At 45.2% G+C, this 21,343-nt stretch overlaps 1 protein-coding gene, 1 non-coding gene and 1 pseudogene across 4 annotated transcripts in view; 1 reads left to right on the top strand and 2 right to left on the bottom strand.

The window, feature by feature from the left end:
• GLCE (glucuronic acid epimerase) overlaps positions 1-8,990 on the bottom strand; it is a 115,463-nt gene extending 106,473 nt beyond the window's left edge. For 2 of the 3 annotated variants that reach the window (XM_038580826.1, XM_038580825.1), the window contains exon 1: positions 8,820-8,990. The gene's annotated coding sequence lies outside the window, so the exon portion shown is untranslated. The remainder of the gene's footprint in view (positions 1-8,819) is intronic. The other variant, XM_038580827.1, reaches the window with a different exon arrangement.
• A 7,525-nt stretch (positions 8,991-16,515) lies between these two features.
• On the bottom strand, positions 16,516-16,706 carry LOC119866972. Its single transcript, XR_005381913.1, has one exon. It is a non-coding gene; the product is annotated as a U2 spliceosomal RNA (small nuclear RNA).
• Positions 16,707-17,257: 551 nt separating this feature from the next.
• On the top strand, positions 17,258-18,210 carry LOC611043 (annotated as a pseudogene).
• The last annotated feature ends 3,133 nt before the right edge of the window (positions 18,211-21,343 follow it).

Here is a 21,343-nt window from a genome sequence, read left to right as displayed (position 1 = left end):
TCTATCTATATATATATATATACCCACACACACATAAGGAGATGAGGTTAACTCCTAGTTATTTAGCCAATAAATTAATCTTTTTAAAAAAGATTTATTTACTTGAGAAACAGAGACAGAGAACATGAGCAAAGGAGGGGGCAGACTGAGAAGAGAGAGACTCCTCAAGCAGACTCCCAGCTGAGTACAGAGGCCTATGGAAGCTTGATATCAGGACCCTGAGCTCATGACCTGAAATCAAGAGTCGGACACTCAACTGATTGAGCCACCAAGCACTCCAAGAAATTAATCTTTATGCACACCAAAAGAGAGGTACAATGTTGTTTATGGCAGCTTTGTTCCTAAGAGCTAAAAACTGGAAATGGCCCAAATGTAACAAGAGAACAGAAACACATTCATACTCAAACAATAGAAAACTACACCGCAATGAAAAGAATGAATTACTGTTAACTTAAAAAAAAAAAAAAAAAAAAAAAGGACAAGGGATGCCTGGGCGGCTCAGTGGTTGAGCTTCTGCCTTCAGCTCAGGGCGTGATCCCGGGTCCAGAGATCGAGTCCCATGTCCTGCTCCCTGTGAGGAGCCTGCTTCCCCTTCTGTCTATGGCTCTATGTCTCTCATGAATAAATAATATCTTTAAAAAAAAAAAAAAAAAAGGATGAATCTTGCAGACACACAATGCTGAGCAAAGGAAGAAACCAGGTTGATTCCATTTGTATGAAGTTCATAAAAATAAAACTAATCTGTTGTGACAGAAGTCTGAACAGTATTTGGGGAAATACTGACTAGGAGAGAACATGAGGAAGGTTCTAAGGTCCTAGAAGTGTGTTCTATATCTTGATCTGGTAGGGGACTACATGTTTACACACATAGAAATTCATTGAACTGGGATCCCTGGGTGGCGCAGCGGTTTGGCGCCTGCCTTTGGCCCAGGGCGCGATCCTGGAGACCCCGGATCGAATCCCACATCGGGCTCCCGGTGCATGGAGCCTGCTTCTCCCTCTGCCTATGTCTCTGCCTCTCTCTCTCTCTCTGTGACTATCATAAATAAATAAAAATTAAAAAAAAAAAAGAAATTCATTGAACTGTTTATAATTTCTGTACTTTACTGTATAAGATATTCTTGAAGTCCCATAAATTTTTTAGAAAATGGAAGAGAAAGTTCCTCTTTCTCTATGCCAGCCAAGAAAAAAGGAAGAAAGGAAAAAAGGAAGAAAAAAAAATGTTACATAATTTTCAAATTCCTGCTTTAAAGTTCAATTGTTGGGATTCCCTGGGTGGCTCAGCGGTCTAGCGCCTGCCTTCCACCCAAGGGTGTGATCCTGGAGATCCGGGATCAAGTCCCACGTGGGAAGACAATGAAAATATAGAGAATGCTGAATAACTGGAAGAACTAAACAAAGCAAGGAAGAGAAACCGAAAGAGTATGTATGGAAGAGCTGCTGTGATTTTAAGTAAGGGAGCCAGTAAAGACCTCACAGAAGGGGTAATATTTTAATTAAGACTTAAAGGAAGTAAGGGAGGGAGACATGGATGTTTGGAAGAACGTGTTCAAGGCCTTCCGAGACAGAGAGAAGGCCACTGTGAGTAAAAACTAAACAAAACAGAGTTTCACTGAGTTTAATTAAGAGTTTTACTCCAATGCCTTCTTTAAAAATTAATTTAGGGGCAGCTGGGTAGCTCAACCAGTTAAACACCTGACTCCTGATTTAGGCTCAGGTCATCAGATCAAGCCCCTAGGTCAGGCTCCACACCGTGCATGAAACCTGCTTAAGATTCTCTCTCTCCCTCTGCCCCTTCACCCCCCAACTCCCTTGTGCTCTATTTAAAAAAAAAAAAAAAAAAAAAAGATTAACTTAAATCGGGAACCTGGCTGGGTCAGTCGGTAGAGTATGTGACTCTTGATCTCAGGTTTGTGAGTTCAAGCCTCACCTTAGGTGTAGAGATTACTTAAAAATAAAAGTCCTAAAAAAAGAAAGGATTAACTTAAGTCAAATCTTTTCTACACAGAAACTTCTGTAATCACTAGCTCAGTCCACCCTTATCTCATCTTCTGAGCTCCTACAGCTGTACCACTCCTGGCATCTTTACATACTATCTCGTAATTAAATATATACTGTCTCACACTCCCAAATAAATCTTTTTTATCTCCATTAGTTGGCTTATGGTACTTAAATGGTTACTAGTAAGGCTGATGCTAATAACAACTTCAGCAGGCATAAGATTAGTTAACTGTGGATAGATTAAAAAAAAAAAAAAGATTTACTTATCTGAGAGACAGAGAGAGAGAACAGGAGAGGGAAAGGGGAAAAAGAGAAGCAGACTCCCCATTAGGCAGGGAGCCAGATTCGGACCTGGATCCCAGGACCCTGGGATCATGACCTGAGCCAAAGGCAAACACGTAACTGAACCACATAGGCACCCCTTGTGGGTAGAGTTTTAAAAAGAAAGAGGAAGGAAAGAAACCAAGACAAGGCAACTATGTGAGTAAAGGCACTGAGGCGTCTCCATGTGTCATGATCCAAAGTCTGGATTTTCTCTGAGCCATGTCCTTAAGACTCTGAGATCCTCAACATCACTTTTCTAAAAGCCACTCCAGGCTTTTTTTTTTTTCAGGGGTGGGGGAATCAGGCACCTGGTATTCCTTTCAAATAATGATTTTATAACACCAATGTACACAATTAGCTTAAAGAAAATCTTAACCAATTAGCGACATAATCTTGAGCAAGTCATTCAACTACTCTTGTGTATGTCAGTTCCCTCATACGCTAAAATGAAGAGTTGGATTAAATGATATCTAATGTCCAAACAATCTCAAATTCTCTACTTTAGCATTTTTGAAAAAAACTGAATGAATAAACATTATAACCTAATGTTATACCTTCAATTTATGAAATGAATAAAATATCTATTAATAATTTTTTTTAAGATTTTATTTACTTATATATGTGAGACCTAGGGAGAGGCAGGGACACAGGCAGGGAGCCGATGTGGGACTCCATCCCGGGGTCTCCAGGGTCACACCCTGGGCTGAAGGTGGCGCTAAACCGCTGAGCCACCCGGGCTGCCCTCTATTAATAATTTTAATACACAGAATAAGCAATCATATTCAGAAAGCAGTATAGTATTTGGAAAAAGCATAGAACCAGGAATACAACAGACCTGAACCTATTATAGCCTGCTGCTTAGTAGATAATGACCCTGAGCAAGTTATTAAATCTTCAACCAATCAACAGATAACATAAAGACACACACATGTTGGCCACTATCATGTCCCATGCAAAAAGCAGCCAAGGTGAAAGTATCTACCAATCACTGATAGCCAAAATCTGAAATACCCCAAATTAGTTTATAACTCTCCTAGCAATTTTAATTATAGGGACTAATGGTTGCCTCAAAATCTTCAAGTTTAACAGAGTAACCCTTAGTGCTGGGAGTCTCACTTCTTAAGTATGAAGATAAGAACTATAGATCTAATATTAGTTTGTGGGACGCCTGGGTGGCTCAGTGGTTGAGCGTCTGCCTTTGGCTCAGGGCTTGATCCCAGGATCCGGAATCGAGTCCTACATCAGGCTCCCTGCATGAAGCCTGCTTCTCCCTCTGCCTATGTCTCTCTCTCTCTGTCTGTGTCTCTCATGAATAAATAAATAAATAAATCTTAAAAAAATAATGATATCAATTTGTGGTCATAGGGATAAGAGAATAAGATAACTTTAGAAAGCCCAAAATTTTTGAAAAATAGGACAAGACTGAGATTTGGGCTTAACTCGGACATTGGAAAAATATCAATCTTGGCATTGAGAATTCAAACCTGTAATGAGAGCCAACTGTGTAAAATAAGCAATAGAGATTTAAAAATAAGACAAATATAAACCTGGCTTTGAGTCCAGGAAGATCCAGTGACAGACAAATAATTACAGCATACTTGCAAACACAAGAGAATGAATGAACAAGACAAAGAGAGTGAATAACCTGGTGTGGTAAGGAAGAGGGAGGACACAGAAAACTTAAAAGCAGATAGTGCTTAAGTTATATCTTGAAAAATCAGAAGACTCTGTCAGCAAAACAGGAGGAAGAAAGGCATTCTAAGCAATGGGGAGAATATAGGAGAAGGCTCTGAGTCAGGAAACAGTGTGACTCTTTCAGTGAATTAACTGGATTACTTGAGTTGGAGCTTCAGATTTATGGTGGGGGAAATGCAGATGAGCCAGATGATGAAGGGCCTTGTAATGATAAAAAGTTAGAATTAAATATGTACTGTACATAAAGGAGAAGTATGGATTTTAAGAAAGACGCACTGAACAGATTTGCATTTTAGAAAAGTCACCTTGGTAGCAGTGTAAAGGATGGATTAAAGGGGGTCAACTAGGGCAGCCCAGGTGGCTCAGCGGTTTAGCACCACCTTCAGCCCAGGGCCTGATCCTGGAGACCCGGGATCGAGTCCCACGTTGGGCTCCTTCCATTGGAGCCTGCTTCTCCCTCTGCCTGTGTCTCTGCCTCTCTCTCTCTCTCTGGGTCCCTCATGAATAAATAAATAAATTCTTTTTTTAAAAAAAAAAAAAGGGGGGGTCAACTACTTGAAACCTCATTCTGCATCCAAAATTAAATAGGGACATTACATTATCACATAGATACTCAACCAGAAATCAGAAATAAAAATAATAATGCTTTAAGAGATAAAGCTAAATTATCAAAAGAAAACCATTTACCTTCATGGAATGTATATTCTGGAATATTTCCTATGTATCTTAAAAAGGAAGAGGTTTCTAAAATTAGGTATCATAAAGAAAAATTACAAGGAACTAGTTGTATCCTGAGAACCAGCTACTCTTCAGGCATCTATCCCTTTTTGTAGACATAATACTGCTGTAGACTTATACTGATTATTGACATGGACTTCTCTTTCATTATATATACATATATATATATGGAAACTGAGGCCCTAAGAGTCTACCCACGGTCATACGCTTAGTAGTACAGTGAAGACTGGAATCCATGTCTTATGATTTCCTTCATAGAAATTGCTTAGTATACCACATTTATAATCCTAAAATTTTAAATTATAGTCCAAAAGACACTCCTGTATTACCACTTTCATTACAGTAATAATGAAATAGTAATACTAAATTATAATAAGGAACCATAATTTTTTTAAAAGCCTCAGAAGAAAAACAAATCTAGATGTATCCATACATTTGACAAAAAGAAATCCCTTCCTGAAGTCTGTGCCACACAACACAAACACCTCCACTCCCAACACAAAGACACAAGGTATTCTTGTTTAAGGAGTTGAAAAACTTCCCTTCTCAAACTCTTAAATTTTTTTTTAATTTTTATTTATTTATGATAGTCACAGAGAGAGAGAGAGAGAGAGAGAGAGGCAGAGACATAGGCAGAGGCAGAAGCAGGCTCCATGCACCAGGAGCCCGACGTGGGATTCGATCCCGGGTCTCCAGGATCGTGGCCTGGGCAGCTAAACCGCTGCGCCACCAAGGGATCCCCTCAAACTCTTAAGTTTGAAAAAAGAAAGGCCTTAAATTAGTTTATCTTTATATAATTAAATATCCAACATCCTTAACATGTTTTTAACATTTTGCTTAGTTCTCAGTATTCTTATTCTGTTGTGCTCCCCACCCTCTATAAGTCTAGATTCTTGAAATACATGTTTTCCTTCACTAGTACACACAGTAGAAGTGGCAACACTGACAAAGTGCCTTATAAATAAATTTGCATAGCAACCAAAAAGTTTTAATTTTTAGACTTCTTTAAATTGCACTTAAGTTACATGCACTCATGTTAATACATTCAAATAATATAAAAGCATAAAATTAGTAGCTCTCTTCCTTGCCTCTACCACACTCTTTTTTCTTTTTTTTTTAAGATTTTATTTATTTATTCATGACAGACACAGAGAGAGAGAGAGAGAGAGAGGCAGAGACAGAGGCAGAGGGAGAAGCAGGCTCCAGGCAGGGAGCCCGATGTGGGACTCGATCGAGGGACTCCAGGATCACACCCTGGGGGGAAGGCAGGTGCTAAACCGCTGAGCCACCCAGGGATCCCTTCTACCACACTCTCTTAAAGAATCCCCCAAATACTCATAAGTTCAATGTGTATCCTTACAGACTTTTAAATGCTTGTGTAACAAATGGTGCTAATCCTCAGAGTCAATATCAAATAGAAACACCCAAACTGTACTGATCATAATTCAGTCTTCAATAATTCATAAGATAGATAATTATCTTATTTGGTTTCTGGTTATCACAACAGACATCAATTACGTTATTATTCAGGAGTTATAAAAACAATGAGCTGAACCCCAAATACCCTGTTTCTCCATTATTAGCATCTCAATGATTTTATGTATTCATTTTATTTGCTTTCTCTATATACAGGTTACATGTGAGGTACATGGAATCACTGCACCTCCAGTGCTGTGACACTTATCAGATAATCAAATATTTGTTAACCGGATCATATGTTTACTTAGAAATCATGGAAGCTGCTCTTTTTAAAAGTTACTGAAATTTGCTTGTCATTTGTCTTTCATAAATAACGAGGAAAACAAAGGTCTGCTTAGGGTTTTTTGGCTGTAGTTCCAATCAAGTATCTGCTCAGTTGATCAATTTTTATACCTATGGAAGTCAGTTCAGGCAAAAACAAAAAAACTTAAGCTTGTTAATGGGTTAAATATGTAGGATTCCCCCTCCCCCCCCCCTTTTTTTTTTAAACGATTGCAAAACCCAAGGATTAAGTACAGGATCCCTAATCTTTCTGGTTCTAACATCAAAAGAAACGTCAATCTTTAAAAAAAAAAAAAAAAAAAAAAAACTGTCACTAAAGAAAAAGACTAAGGCAGGCAAAAGTCTTGGCTCTGGCATAGCTGAATTTGTCTTGTTTAGTCAAAATGACAGAATTACTGTGAATATGGGCTCCCCACCGCCTGCCACATCAGACTCATCAGGCTCATCATTTACAGGCCTCTGGGATGAAGCAGGTCTCTAACCCCAAGAACGGACAAGCAAGTGCACAAACTTTACAAGCTATATGTTTTTTTAAAAACCACATACACAGGGACGCCTGGGTGGCTCAGTGGTTGACTGCCTGCCTTCAGCCCAGGGCCTGTTCCTGGAGCCCTGGGATCAAGTCCCACATCAGGCTTCCTGCATGGAGCCTGCGTCTCCCTCTGCCTCTCTCTCTCTCCCTCTCTCTCTCTCTGTCTCATGAACAAAATAAATTTTTAGAATCTTAAAAAAAAAAAAAAAAAAAACATACACACACATACAGGTCATTTTATTTGAATTTCACCTAAGTCTGGGCTAGTTACCAAGAAGTCTGCATTAGAGTCTAGACTAACTCAACCTGTACAATAAAGCTATTAAGCAGGCGTCTCTAAAAGAGCTGCTGGCCATCCTTACAGGTCTCCAATGACGCTTCTGCAGGGCCCTAGCTTTGGGACTCCAAATTCCCAAGACATCATTCGAAGACTCACTCAATCTCAAATTATCCCTCTCCACGAACGTTTTTCAAAAGGACAGAGAGAAGCCAGGACACGCCTCCCATCACTACTGGACTCGGTCTCACACTCAGGGAAGACTTTCGGGACGGATCTGATAATGCAGGATCGGCAAAGCCGAGCGACTACCTAAGAGAGCGCAGCCCAAACCACCCAGCCTGCCTTCCGTCTGCTCCGCGGCTGGCACGCTCCGGCCGAGGGACACACGCCTCCCAAGGGACCCAGAGTCTGCACCAAGGGACCCAGAGTCGCACCAAAGGACCCAGAGTCTGCACCAAGGGACCCAGAGTTTGCACCAAGCGACCCAGAGTCTGCACCAAGGGACCCAGAGTTTGCACCAAGCGACCCAGAGTCTGCACCAAGCGACCCTGAATTTGCACCAAGGGACCCAGAGTCTGCACCAAGGGATCCAGAGTCTGCACCAAGGGACCCAGAGTCTGCACCAAGGGACCCAGAATTTGCACCGAAGGCCCCAGAGTCTGCACCAAGGGACTCAGAATTTGCACCGAAGGACCCAGAGTCTGCACCCAGGGGACCCAGAGTCTGCACCAGGGGACCCAGAGTCTGCACCCCCCTAAGGTGCTGCCACCGTCTCGCTCCCAGAGCAGCGAGACCAGCACGCCCCCCACCCCCACCCCCACCCCCCCGCACCCCCACGGGGATCCCGGGGCAGGGCAGAGAGCGAACTGCAGAACCAAACCCGCGATGTCTCCAACTCGCAATCCTCCCGCGGAGCACCGAGACCTGCTCCAGGACGCTGGGCGCTGGGCGGGCTCCCGATGCCCCTAGGCCGCCCCCCCCCCCCGCCCCAGCGGACCTCAGCAGCGCCCGCCGAGCCGCGCCCTCCGCTCCAGGGCTCCGGGAGCCCCCGCCGGCTCGCTCGCCCTGCCGCCCCCTTTCGGACTAGGGACCTCGCCAAGGTGCCGCCCCGCCTCGGGGCGAGGCAGAACCCCCGGAGCAGCCCACCAGGCGGCCCGGCCCCTGCAGGGCGCACACACCTCGCCCCGAGCACGGAGGCGCCGCTCCATCACCCAGGGACGCCAAACCCTCCGGCTCGGAGGACCCTCCGGACCCCCGGGACCCGCCTCTTCCGACACGGAGCACCCGCCCAGCCGACCGCTCTGCCCGCCGGGCGCCGGCGACCGCGCCGACAGGAGCCCCCCGTCCCGGAACCCCCGGACCCCGCACGTCCTCGTGGACCCCGCGCCCCGCCCCCCGCCCTCCCGCGCCCCGCGGAGCCGCCCCCGTCGGGAGCCAGCCCGCCCCGACCGCTCCGCAGCCCGGGAGGCGCGCCCGGGGCTTCCTCACCTGGGGGCGCCGGAGGGCGAGCGGACCGAGCAGCCCCGAGCCGGAGAAGGCGGCGGCAGGGAAGGGGCGGCCCAGGCCTGCGGCTGCCGCAGCTCCGAGCTCCCCGCCAGGCAGCGCCCGTGTGTGCAGAGCCCTCCCGCTTCGCGCGCAGCCGGGAGACCGAGCCTCCGCCGTGCCCGCCGCTCTTCCCGCGAGATCCCGGCCGCGGCCAGGGGGCGGCCGCGGCGGCTCGAGTGACAGCCGGCGGAGCCTGTCGGCGGCGGCGCGGGGGGCGGGACTCGGGCCCCCTCGCGGCCAATGGCAAAATAGAAAAGGCGATTCGCCCCGCCCACCGCCTCTCCCCTCCCCCGCCCGTCACAATTAACCGGGGGCGAAGGTAGCAGCGACCTGGCGGAGAGCGGCGAGGCCTCGCGGAGGGCGCGGCGGTGGGGGGGGCTGCTCAGCCTCGGTAGACACACCTGGCTCGGGGAAGAAGCGGGTCCTTGCTGCGGTGTGGACCGAGGCGCCGTCACCCTTGGTTACGGTTACGGCGCGCCCTCGAGGGCGTCAAGGCTGCACCTTCCTGGTCGAAAGCGCATCCTGCAGGGGCTGCCCCGGTGTCAGCCTCCCCCTCCACCCCCCACCCCTCCCCACCTCGCCTCTCTTCCCTCCCAGCCTCGAACAGGGCGTCATTGTTGCAATGCATGCCCGTGAGCTCGGGACATCTGGTCTGACAAAGGACTGTCTTCTGATCCGTGCAGTTTTTTGTTTGTTGTTTTTCTTTTGTTTGTTGTTCCTACTGCAGGCCTTCTAGAAGGGTAAAAAGTAAATCTCGCCTGAGTCCCAGTATTGCAGGTTTGCAAAATTGCACGGAAAAGTCCCATCACGGGTAGACCCCAGCGTCTGATACTCGCGGGACACTGAATAAATGTGAAAGGAATGAATGAGGAATGTGATATTTGAATATTTGAAATCTGGACCCGATTCCCCTCCCCCCCCCCGCCGCCCCCGAAAATTTGGGCATTTTTGGCCTTTTCTCTATAATGACAGCTCGTCTCTTCACCCATAAATCCAATCACTCCATTATGATGCCTATTCTGTAGCCTTCATTCATCTTACCCGCCCCCCTTCCCTTACCCACAGCGAGAAGTGCCCTTTCTCCTCATCAAGGTTAACCCCTGCACCTGTGCATGCATCTCAGCCTTTCCCAGGTTTTGTTGAATCATTGGATCCTTTCTTTCCCCCATTATCAATTTTCCCCTCTAATCTAGCTCTTTTCTCCTACAAACACACTCAGTCTCCTCCAACCTTTGAACAGAACAAAACCTCCCTACCTCTTCCACCCTGTAAAGCTATTCTATCTCCTCTCAGAATCACATTTTCATGAGACATTAAAGTGTTTGCTGTCTCCACTTTCTCATCTCTTATTTTTCCCCCCCGGACTACAATGTTACTTTCACCCACACAATCTGCTCTTCTCTCAATGGTCACAAAAAAACCTCTTTCCTAATGGCAAATGTTCTATTTTTGGGCTTCTTTCCCAATGACCTCTCTACAGCTTTTGACAGTGCTGGCCCTCTCCTCCTTTGGTGCCTGCCTAACTACATTCTTCTCATTCCCCAACTACTCTTCTGACTTTAGGGGAGTAGGGGAAGGGGGGGAGGTCCCCTTTCCTGGTCTTCAAATGGTTATGTATTGATGTTTCCTTATCTTATAGCCATATCTTGTCTAAGAAAAATGGCCACACATATCTGCACACTTTGAATGCCAATAAATGGCTCAGACAAGAGCTGTTAGAAGAGGCCAGTTGGAGGAGGCATGACTAAGAAGCTGGGTCTTATAACAGTAGCATGGCCCATACAAATGCAGGAGAGAAATAGAGGCCTTTCAGAGAAAAATAGTATGAACCAGACACAGAGGAAAGGACGTGGGCCTAGTCTGGCTATGGGTTGACCAGTTTGGTTGATGGAAGATTCCTGCAGAATAGCAGTGGGAGGTAAGATTAGAGAGGAGTCAATAGTAAAAGGCCTTCCAAATCAGCCAGGCTGATTCAACTTGGTACTGTATTAAAGGTGGAGCCAGAACCAACCCTGATATTTGTAGGGTACACAAAAAGGCTACATGTAGAAGCCCACAGTCAAATGTATAAGTATGTAAAAGTTATAAAACAAGCTAACAAACTGTGAAATTAAAATGTGTATGTGTGCATATGTGTGTGTATCCTTTCACCTTGAAAATACACTTTCAATACAACTTGGAAGACCAGGTCTGAACTTAGAATTCTGGGATTTCTCAGAGTCCCTTGCTAAAACAGGGAGAGCTGGTTTCCATACAGAGCAGCCCTCCCCACTTCGCTTCCCACAGCCAGTTAAGCCTCACATCCCATAGGCCCTCCAGCCCACATGTCCACTTTTCCCTCTACAAAACTGTCATTTCTTGGCCACTCCACAGGTCCAAGAGTATTTATCAGAAGGTCTAGGGGAGAAGACCACATGGGTCCTGGGAGTGGGCTCACAGCCATTTGGGAAGGGAATTCTGGCTTATGGGTACCTGGACCAAGGTCTGAAGAGGTGAAATTGGCTCCAGAGGGACACATTTCCTTTGGCTTGTTGGCCTCCTGCTCGGTATTTAGGAATGCAGCTGGAGGAGAGCCTGAGCCAGAGCAGTGCCCCTGAAAGTCAGGCCCCCCCAACTGTGCCTAAAGGTGGTACCAGCAGAGCCACTAAATTTCTCTAGAAAGCTAATAATCCATGTAGTAGATCTGTATCTTGAAGCATACATCTGTGTGTTTTCTATGTTTCCTACCTCCTCTTCTCTTGCACTGGTATCTCAAATGGCAGGAATATTCTGGAAAGAAAACTCTTCTTGACTCTGTCACTATGTGGCATCTGTCTCTAATGCCCCTTTTCATAAACTCTACCATTGTATGATTCCCTTATCAATCAGTGTATCAGAAACCCGGGTTTCTCTAAATGTGAGAAAAGAGAAAAGCTATGAAGCACTTTTAGCCTGAACTACAGCTTGGAACACAAACATGTGACTTCTAAATTAAAATGCTTTGGAAGTAGAAGCTCTTGAAGAGGCCCTATGTCAAGGGTACACAAGCGGGATGAGTACTGAAAAGGCACTAAAGCCACTGCAGACAGGGACACCCCTCTCACCATCTGTCTCAATGGCACGATGCTTCACTCTGTGGCCTGACAGTCACGCTCTGTCTCTCAACCTCTCCATCTGTTCCCAAAGTGCTCCCTTCCTCACGTCATGCACTAAGAGCTGCCAAGGAGCCAGAACCACCAGGGTCTCTGTTTTCGAGATCCAAGCCGAGAATCCTGCCCATGAATCCTCACATCTCTTGGTGGTGCTGCGGGTGATTTCAGCAGAGCTTTGGCACTTGCTTGATCCTAGGACTAGAGTCTGCTCACAGCTTCACTGCTACCATCTGTGGCCGGTCTTTGCCAACCAGCAGGAGAGCAGAACCAGCTAGCTTCTCACTCAGTTTTTGCCATCTGCTGGCCGTATATGACCTGTTAGGCCAGGTGAGTACAACCAAACACTCCCATCCCTGTTGAGAATCCATCCTTACGGTGTCCCACTATTAGAGCACGCCCTGCAAAAAGCCAGCTCCTGCCCACTGCATATTCGTGAGTGATGTAGAAGACATTGTTTGAGAAGCTGGAAGAAGAAATCAGACCCAACTTCCATTCCATCCCAGTGCAGCTTTGGGGGGAGCACCTATTTGGTAAGGTTGGAAAGCTGAAATTCTATACAAATTACCCCAAGAATGAAGGAGCCGTGTTCATCAGTTCATTTGCTGATCATGTACTAAACCTCTGAGTTTGGTTGTTTTTGGCAGATACTCAGTCACAAAGGGGGAAAATCAAGAAAGTTGTAGTGGTTTTAAAATATGTCTACAAATTCTTTGATACACGTCCCTTCAAGAGGTAGAGCTTAATTCCCCTCCCCCTGAGTATGGGCTAGACCTAGTGATTCACTTCTAACAAAGAGACTACGACAGAAGGGACAGAGGATGACTCCTGAGACTAGGTCGTAAGAGGTGTTGCAGCTTCTTCTGCGGTCTTTCTCTGGAATCACTCACTCCAGAGGAAGCCAGCTGCCATGCCATAAGGACATTCAAGCAGAGGCCCACATGGCAAGAAACTTAGGCCTCCAGCCATTAGCTATGTGAGTGAGCCATTTTGGGAACCCCACTCAGTTCAGGCCTCAGGTGCCTGCAGCCCCAGCCAACACCTTGATATAACCTCAAGAGAGACTCTCAGCCAGAGCCACCTTGCTAAGCCTCTGCCAGATTCCATACAGAAACTGTGTGAGATACTACACATCTCTTGTTGTAGGTCAGTTCATTTTTTTACATCATTTGTTACACAGCATCATTTGTTACTCTAATACAAGAGTGTTAGGAGTAGTTTGGTCCTCTCCTACTCCTGGACAAGAATCGAAAAACTCAAGCCTGCCAGTCATCAGGCACTAATTAATGTCACCTAGTGGGGAAAGAATGAATTTGTAGCCATACTTGCTACATCTACAGTTCCAGTGGTGCTGCTACCAAAGAAAGTGGAAGAAACCATTTCTTGGTGGGAACAAAGATTCCAGTGCCTTCAGACTATTTAGAGCATCACAGCAATTAGAGATAACAACAACTGTGTGCCATTTGGAGGCAGTTAATGGTGGGTCTTGAACAGTAGGGAAAACTTCTCACTCTCAAAAGCTTCGAGTGCTTCACACATACCACTGTCATCCAATCTTACGGGAAAGTATGTTTCCATGAAAACAGAGGGGAAAAATCCCCTCAAACATCTTCTTACTCATCCATATTAACTAAGTATGAAAAGTTGAAGATTCTGTGGATAGGGCCCCTGTCAAAATTAAATTGACATCCTGACACCATTAAGTGCCCATGTGAGAGCAGAGTGTATTTGACAGCAAGAAGATTGAAATCCTTTCTGAATAAGAAACTGTGTTTCTGAAGTCTTAACATTGTGAATTAAGATTCAGTGGGAGAGCAATTTCCCTATTAAATAAAAAATGAGGAGAAGCCATAGAAAAAGGAGACCAGTTAGCCAAATTACATATACTGCCTGTCTAAATTCACTTTACATATGTAAGAACTATATAGATGGGCCATATATACGGAATCAAGTAATTTACAAGTTGACTGAGAGAGAACTTACAGCCAAGAAGATATATTTGAGATTCATTTGCATCTCCAGGATTCAAATGACTGTAACACAGACGTGGTGATCTTCCATTTCCTTTAGCAGTGAGAGCAAAATGAAGTCTTTAAATAAGATCCTAGAAAGACTCTGAATTCTGTACCCCTCTCCCAACCCCTCACCATCAAATTTTAAAAATCAGCCAATGCTCATTGAACAGCTACTAAGTGCGAGGCATTGTAAAGATGCAAAATATAAGCCACAGTTCCTGCCATTAAAAAGAAAGTCAGGGGGGTGTGGGTGACTGGGTGACGGGCACTGAGGTGGGCACTTGACAGGATGAGCACTGGGTGTTATTCTATATGTTGACAAATTGAGCACCAATAAAAAATAAATTTATTTAAAAAAAAAGAAAGAAAGAAAAGAAAAAGTCAGGGCAGCCCGGGTGGCTCAGCGGTTTAGCGCCACCTTCGGCCCAGGGCATGATCCTGGAGACCTGGGATCGAGTCCCACATTGGGCCCCCTGCATGGAGCCTGCTTCTCCCTCTGCCCGTGTCTCTGCCTGTCTCTCTCTGTGTGTATCTCATGAATAAATAAATAAAATCTTAAAAAAAAAAAAAGGAAAAAATCATATGGACTAGATGAAAATCAGAAATGCACAGTGCCTTGCATGTGGTAAGTTCCCAATTGCTAGCAGATAAGTGGATAAAAAAAATATCCTAGGCAGCCACTCTTGGCGACCTGGCCAATGGCAAGGACCTCACCCCTTCCTTCTTCTAACAAAACCCTTCTTTTGTTCAGCGATGTGCTCAGCCCCAGGAATGAACCTTTCATTTGCGCTAATCCATCTCAGCTATTCCATTCCCCTATGCCAGATATTCATTTTCCCTGCTTCCTTGCCAAGTGATCCAAATTTCTTGGATGGCCTCTAAGGAAGCTTTCCTTTCTCTGGAAAAGTCCCCTCTTCACCTGTTCCCTTCTTCCTTCTGCTTGGAATTCCGGCACCAAGTTACAATATTTGGGATTGTGGCAACCATCTAGTGACCATGGGGAAATAAATTAACGAACAGAACAGACAAGAAGAGCAACAGAAATTTGAAGTCTGGAGAGATCACTCACATTTCGAGGGGTAGGATGGATCTAGGTTGTCTTTTACCTACTAGACATCCATTCCTCCTTCTTCTGGTAACTGTATATCAATTTTCTTTTGGAGAGCCACCCAGCTGTCACTCTCCATGCATGCAGGTCTGTGAGGCTGACCCCACCCATGGATCCCAGGATTGGACACATGAACCAGGCCTGGTTAATCAGAGCACTATCGCAATAGGTTCAGGATGGGAACACGACCCACCCTTCCCTGGGACTTGTGTTAGAACTTTTAAGAAAGATAACCATTTTCCCTGAGGTTGGCAAACTGGTAGGATGTAAGCCCTGAGTTTCTGGGGCTGCTACATGAACCTTAGTGTCACCTGCTCCACCTAACTCAGAGTGGAATCAACAGATTAGATCAGTCACTTTAAGCATCCAACTCTTGGTCTCAGTTCAGGTCTTGATCTCAGGGTTGTGAGTTCAAGCCCCATGTTGGCCTCTACACCCAATGGACTTGTTGATTACATGAACTAATAATAATAATTGTTATTATTATTATTATTACTTTTTTTACTTAAACCAGTTTGGGATCTTCCTCATTATTTGCAACTGAAAGAGTCCTAATACAGGTGACTAGGATTACTATACAGAGAACGTGGGATATGAGCTTTACACTCAGGATGGATAGAAGTTTGATAACAGAATAGGAGAGGGAGCTTCTGGACAGAGCAAATACTATAAACAAACGCTTAGAGTCAGTGAGTAAAAATGTGTGGTGGAACAAACAATTCGCTTTAGAAAGTAAGGGAACACAGAAATATAGGTCAGAATCAGATTACAGACAGGCTTCAATGCCAGGCTGAGTCTGAGCTTTATTCTTTAGCCAACTCCGCATCAGAGGCTTTTAGAAGAGTGATCTGGTCAAACCAGTGCTTGGGAAGATTAATCCAGTAGGATCCCACATGGTGGACCGCAGTGGGGAAAGCCCAGGTATGAGACTGTGAGAGTAGAACCCAAGTACAGAGTCTGGCCGAGATGAGATGACCTCAACAGTAAGTGACCACCCAGCAGGACAGAACCAATCAGATTTTTTTATTACTAAATAGTGTGGGAACCCTTTTTTTTTTTTAAGAATTTTTTTTAACATTTTATTTATTTATTCATAGAGACACACACACAGAGAGAGGCAGAAACACAGGCAGGGGGAGAAGGAGGCTCCATGCAGGGAGCCTGATGTGGGACTTGATCCCAGGTCTCCGGGATCACGCCCTGGGCTGGAGGTGGCGCTAAACCCGCTGAGCCACCAGGGCTGCCCAGTGTGGGAACTCTTGATGAAGGTTTGACTTAGAGACAGAGTACTTATGTTTAGTCATACATACATTCCGCAGATATTTACTCATAGAGCCCAGCACTCTGCCCAATGCTTTTTGTTTTTTGCTTTTTTTTTTTAACCCCTGAGGGGGTGTACCATTCCTGGAAGTACTGCAATACCAGGTTGATACATGGAGTGGATGGACCAAGCTCCTATTCCATCCCCCTGCTCCAAAAATCCATTTAATATATTGTCCTCAGATAGAGAACGGATCAGATATTAAACTGATAAGAACAGATACTACACTTGATCTTAGCCAAAAGGCAGAGAGGCGATTTTTTTTATTAGCCCCTGAGGGGGTCTCCCCAATGCTTGATGCATAATAATAGATAAGACGCCTGTGAAGACTAGTCAACAAGGTATACCTCCATGAAACTAAAGACAATCCTGATAGGTGCTATGAAAATCATTGGGTGCTGTGAGATCATGTATTAGGGAACCTAATCCTGGTCTCATTAGGTTTCTAGGAGTCAGGGAAGGCTTCCTAGAAGAAGTCACATTTAAAATGAGACCTGGTGGGGATCCCTGGGTGGCGCAGCGGTTTGGCGCCTGCCTTTGGCCCAGGGCGCGATCCTGGAGACCCGGGATCAAATCCCACGTCAGGCTCCCAGTGCATGGAGCCTGCTTCTCCCTCTGCCTATGTCTCTGCCTCTCTCTCTCTCTGTGTGACTATCATAAATAAATAAAAATTAAAAAAAATTTTTTTTTAAATTTAAAAAAATAAAAATAAAATAAAATGAGACCTGGGGATGTCACAAGAGTGGCGGCTGTGCAGCTGGCAGGGCGGCAAACTGTCTGGCCTGTAGCCTTCCTCCTTGGTTGAGGAAATGACCAACCAGTACAGTATTCTCTTCAAACAAGAGCAAGCCCAGGATGATGCCATTTGGTCGGTTGCCTGGGGGACAAACAGAAAGAAAACTCTGAGATGGTGGTTACGGGGTCCCTGGATGACCTGGTGAAAGTCTAGAGGTGTTGTGATGAGAGGCTGGACCTACAATGGAGTCTAGAGAGACATCAACTGGCCGTGGTGTCTGTGAACATCAGCCACACGCTGCCCATCGCTGCGTCCAGTTCTCTTGACGCTCATATTCGTCTCTGGGACTTGGATAACAGCAAACAGATAAAATCTATAGATGCAGGACCAGTGGATGCCTGGACTTTGGTTTTTTCTCCTGATCCCCAGTATCTGGCCACAGGAACTCATGTGGGGAAAGTGAACATTTTTGGTGTGGAAAGTGGGAAAAAGAAATATTCTCTGGACACAAGAGGAAAATTCATTCTTAGTATTACATATAGCCCTGATGGGATGTATCTGACCAGTGGAGCCATAGATGGGGCCATCAATATTTTTGATATTGCAACTGGAAAACTTCTGCACACGCTGGAAGGCCTTGCTATACCTATCCGTTCCCTGACATTCTCCCTGGCTTCTCAGCTCCTGGTCACTGCATCAGATGATGGCTACATCAAGATCTATGATGTACAACATGCCAATTTGGCTGGTACGCTGAGTGGCCATGCATCATGGGTGCTGAATGTTGCATTTTGTCCTGACGACACCCACTTCGAGTCCAGTTCATCTGATATGTGAAAGTTTGGGATGTTGGAACAAGAACGTGTGTTCACACCTTCTTCGATCACCAGGATCAGGTCTGGGGAGTAAAATACAATGGAAATGGCTCAAAGATTGTGTCCATGGGTGATGACCAGGAAATCCACGTCTATGATTGCCCCGTGTAAACACCAGAGTCTCGCAGGCTGGTGTGCAGGTCATGACATTCCGTACTTCTCTAGCTAAAAATAGAGTGTTTATTGGAGAAGAAACTTAAAAAAATAAAAATAAAAAATAAAATGAGACCTGGGGCAGGAGGAGGAGTTAGCATGGCAGAAGGGGTTGACAAATAGAACACTTCAAGCAGAAGCGTGCTGAGGTCAAATGGTATTTCTACCAAAAATATGACAAAATTCTGACATGGCTTTCCTGCGAAGTGTAGAGTCTAAAGAGTTAAGTAAGAGGCTACCCCATGCAGGATCTTCTGCAGAAAGGATTTGGAGCTTTATCCTAAGAGCAATGTTAGCATGTTTTTTTCTGAGATCAGTCAATTCCAGTCTCTGATTTTATCACAAAATGGAGCCAAGGAAAGGACCAACCTCATGCATATTCCAAGTGGGTGGTCACCAGATGGTGGGACTCTAAGGTTTTGCGAAGGTCCTCTATTTTGCAAATATCTCTCCTGCTTGCAAACTGTTGTTGAAAATTTCATGAACAGGGAACCATTTGCTACAATAATGAAAGATCAAATGTCAAATGCTAATTCCTCCAGGGGTAGAAGCACAGCAACTTAATGTTTGCTCTAAGGTGCACACAACTGATAGCTGAACTTCCCTGAGAATAGGTTTTGAGGTCAAAGAGAGGTAGAGGACAAGAGGAGGGAAAGCAAGAAGCAGAAAAATCACAGAAAGGGGAGAGAGATACACAAGAGAAACACTTGGAGGCACGAGAGAGTGCCTAGTACATAGCACATGCTCAACTTAAGTTTATGGAAAGAAATAGAAGAAAGGAAGAAATAAATCTCATAATTCTGTCAAGGCTTGGCATCTATTTCAGGCAAGGAGATTGGCTCTTCCCTCCCTGAGGTCACACATGTCATGCATTGGGAAGACCAGCAGCAAGGAAAGGAGACAAGAGGGCACAAATCCATCCTCCAGAAGTCCAGAAACATTCATGAAGTATGGCTTGTGATCCAGCTGGTTCCTGGGACCACAAGCTTAGATGATAGCTTTGCCTTCCAATGAGGAGAACATCCAATGTTTCACCGGGAAGACTGGGCGCTTGGGGAATGGGCAGCGACAGAGTCCTTCAAGAAAAGCAAGCAGGTGACCTTGGCAGACACCGCCATTTCCACACCTGCCAGGTGGAGGCCCAGCACCTGCACTGTGGTGACCTGACATCTCTGAGGCCTCCCTTGCCAAAGCCATGGCCCTTCTGACATTTCTTTAGTAGCACCTGTTCATCAGTAGCCCCTAAAGATTTCATTTAAGTATTTGATGTTGAGTCATTATTACTAACCAGGAATTATCCACATCTATAGACTTTTTCATATATGTTGTGGCAGAAAAGCCAGAGAAAAACTGTTTTTCAGTAATTAAGGATGGTTTCTTTTCTCCTTTCCATGCAATACGAAAGATAAACCTCCGATTTTCCTTGTTTGCATTTCAACTAAGTATGCATTTTTGCCATATTCTTATTAGCCTCTGCTGTCAGAATAAAAATCCTTCTGGAATAGCCTAGTAAATGCACTGTGTTAATGGTAACTTGACCTTTCACTGATTTCAAATTAACCAACAGGGAAACAGTAAGTTACCTTAATTAAAGCATTATCTTCATTAAAGATTATTAGATGGGTGAGAAAAGGCTCCCTGCAAACCAGCATGTGCTCTGTGGTTATAACAACCCAGCATCTTGAAGGTAGCACAACTGTAGGATTGTGTTGGGAAGCCGGGAGCTAGTATATTGAAATAAGGATATACAGCTATGACCCACCAAATGAGGGGGTGCCAGCCACCCACACGGAGTCAGCAGGTAGCTCCTTCAGGATCCAAGCTCCCACTTTAGGGAAGTGAACCCTAGGGAAACATTTTGATTGAAGGTGCAGTTTTAAGATACTCACACAAAGCTAGTAGAGTCACAAGATAGATCAAATCCAGATCCCAGAATCGGGGATAGGGGTGGGCAATGAGCTGGGCACAGGGCAGTCCAGGATCCCAGGTCAAGAGTGAGTAGGAAATAAGAGAACAGGGTACCAAGCACTTATTACTCATAAGGTAGTTTGGGGTGAAGGTTGCTAGCTTTTCACAGGCTCAGCTCTTAAACGGTTATTTTATTATTTAAAAAAATTTTTTTTAAAGATTTTATTTATTTATTTATTTAGAAAGAGAGAGCAGGGGGAGGGGCAGAGGCAGAGAGAATCCTCAAGCAGACTCCCTGCTGAGCTCAGAGCCTGACATGGGGCTTGATCTCAAGAGGTCATGACCTGAGGCAAACTCAAAAGTCTGATGCTCAGCCGACTCAGCCACCCAGGTGCTCCAAGAGTGGTTATTTGAAAAGGCACCCCAGGAAAAGCAAAGCAGGAGGGCAGGAACCTGCCAAGGAAACTTGGGGGAGGAATCCTAAGCTCAGGTTTTCTAAATATCCAGATTCTGGGTGTGAACAGGATTGTCATACTGTAAAATGCCTAGGCAGCAACTCAAAATAGCTGTTTTTCCATCACAAAGGTCCAGAATGGAATTTGGTGATTGGATATCTCTGCAAAAATGAACCATGTTAACAATGATTCCTTCTCCCCAGTGTGTTCTAAAGATTGTTTCCATGGCAATCTACATTGTTTTGTCTAAATTATTCTTCATGCCATTTTTTCCCCTCCATCTAGATATTTGCGAAGCACCTATCACTTGAGTATCTTTTCTCTGAACAAGTCCCCAGGAGGGGAAAGCGGATATTTCTTGGAAGAAATGAAAAGCTGACACTTGTCAGAAAGAGCCCAATTTGAGAGATGACATAGAGCCTGGGGTTCTCTGTAGAGGGCCTCCCCTGCTGGGATCCACCTTCTGCTCAGGGAATGGAAAGGCATAAGCCCTGGTCCACATCATCTGTCACATCTGAGATGTCTTCTTAAGGAGTCCAGTCCTTTCTAGGCTTTGGACAGAGTGATAAGCTGGAGCAGATGAGGTGGGCTGGATGGGGAGGAGGCCGCCCTTAGGAAGCATGTCCCCGCAGTGTAGCCAAGACAATGCTACTTGTACACCAAATGATTTCATTTTCACCTGGCACACAGGAGGGTTTCATTTTCTAGGTGCAACCAGGGGCTAGTTCTAGCCAGTATAAGGACGGAAGCAATGAGCACCCTCTCTTG

Source organism: Canis lupus, chromosome 30 (assembly GCF_011100685.1).
Source record: "Canis lupus familiaris isolate Mischka breed German Shepherd chromosome 30, alternate assembly UU_Cfam_GSD_1.0, whole genome shotgun sequence".
NCBI classification, from domain to species: Eukaryota; Metazoa; Chordata; class Mammalia; order Carnivora; family Canidae; genus Canis; species Canis lupus.
Note: the sequence above shows the minus strand (reverse complement) of the source record. Positions and strands in the feature narration are given on the sequence as shown.